This window comes from Protopterus annectens, chromosome 2.part1 (genome assembly GCF_019279795.1).
Source record: "Protopterus annectens isolate FY-2018-M chromosome 2.part1, PAN1.0, whole genome shotgun sequence".
Lineage (NCBI taxonomy): Eukaryota > Metazoa > Chordata > Ceratodontiformes > Protopteridae > Protopterus > Protopterus annectens.
Window position 1 is genome coordinate 1,528,481,946 of NC_056729.1, and position 2,023 is coordinate 1,528,483,968.

At 38.0% G+C, this 2,023-nt stretch overlaps 1 pseudogene; it reads left to right on the top strand.

The window, feature by feature from the left end:
- Positions 1 to 226: 226 nt before the first annotated feature.
- On the top strand, positions 227 to 1,070 carry LOC122794986 (annotated as a pseudogene).
- Positions 1,071 to 2,023: the final 953 nt, after the last annotated feature.

A 2,023-nucleotide genomic window follows, 5' to 3' on the forward strand; every position in this document is an offset into this window, starting at 1 on the left:
TATATATATATGTATATGCACTCCTAATCAGCTGATACAGGGGGAAGCTTGGTGATTGTGGGCCAGAGGGTGTATATTTACTCTGGAGATGAAAGGAAAAGTAATAAATAAAATCCACAATTGAAATGAGGAATGTAACTTCTTGCTTGTCCGGTGTCAGAAAGGACCTACCTGCATCAGGTTATGACTCACACAAGTGAAAGCTATGTCTGTACAACTAGAACAAATGACTGACAGTCACAGACAATTTCTGCAGATATTGATGTCTCGAGGAATTCTAGAAGGCTCTGAAGCCCAGAAGCTTTACAAACAATGCTGCAAGACTCTAAAGTATTCTATGCTGCTGATAAACTGCAGGACTTCATCAAGATCATAAACAACCAACTGCAACCTCTGCTCATGCAGATAAGAAGAGGAGTATCAGAAGGATATGGAAAACAGCTCTATGCAATGATGAAGCTTACAGAAATAGAAATAACTTTAATGGTATCTGATTATGCAAAAAATTAATTATACCCATTTATAAAAAAACAATGGACTTTATAGTAATGTTGGAAAATGGCTTTGCCTCATCCATGGATATTCTGAATCTTGACACGATAAGCTTCAAACAAAAATGATGAAAAAGGAGATAGAACACATTCTTCATCACCTAGCTCAGGACAGTTGGCTGAGTGAGAAAATAGGAGAATATACCTTCAGTGCTCACTGCGTTATGGAAGTGAAACAATATATTCGGACCACATAGGAAGAAAGTTAAGGTGCGTAACATTTGCCACATTACTATTCATAGCCAGTTGTGTGAGAACTGCAGGATTCATATGAACATTACATGTTTAACAAGATACTTTGAAGGCTGAACTGAAAATCCACGATGCCCACACTGTGCTACCTTCTGGTCTTATGAGATACCAATGATGACTGAGCCTGAACCTTCAGCGCCATTAGAACCATGCACACCATCTACTTTGACTGCAGTAAGAAGGGACAGAGACCAAGACTACATTAAAGTGCAGAAGCAGGCACTTAACAGGAATCATTTCAGTTCACGGACATGTTCAGACCACTAATAGCCACTTGACTATTTATATATGTATGATTTCCCATACTCTGGAGCAAACTACCTATCTATTTCAAACAAAGTTCCTCATTAGCATTCTTCAAGAAAAATCTTGCTTGGATGGGAGATAAGAAATTCACCCCGGGGATCACTTCTGTGGCTGTGCTTGACAGGGGCACAGGAAAATCATTTTCTTGGGTGGCAAAAGCCAGGGTACCATTTGGCTAGGCTTATATAGGCCTAGGGCCAATAGCCTAGTACCTACCTATGAACCTATGAACCTATATGTATAATGTGGCCATAGGTGTGAGGCTGGGTGCGTGCACGAGTGTGTGGTATGGAAGAACAACTACAGCAGGGCTAGCCACCCAATGGTGTAGACCTTGGCTCTAGATGCTTGTCACTGTTGAAGTGATACTCCAACCCCGTATGCAAAAAGGGGTTGTGCATGGATAGATAGATATGTTTTTTTTTAACTCAGTTGAATTGTTGTCAGAAAACAAATGGACATAAAAGAAATAAATGCAAACATGCATGCAATAAATCTTTTACACTGAACATGAAAATCAGCTTTTTCAGGTCTTTGTTCAGCTAAAGTCATTTTCTCAGATTTGATGTGCTTAATCACATTAGTGAGTACAACAAATTCAGTACTGTGATTATGTTACAGTGAAACAAAAGCTGTAAGTCTTATTTCTTTTTATACTCATCACATAAGAATTTCTTTACACTCAGCTACAAATTATTGTATTATTTTCTTTTACAACTGTACCCTTTAAGAGAGACAGTTTCTGTCAGCTAATATTCATTCTGTGAAACAACATTGCCTAATTTCCTAGAAACTGTCTTCCTCTTAAATATTTCTCCTTTTCTTATGTCTGTCTTTTTTAAAACAGTTGTACTTTACTCAGCTTGGATGCCCTGGATTCCTTGAAGTATTAAAATGTTTTTTTTTTCTTTTCT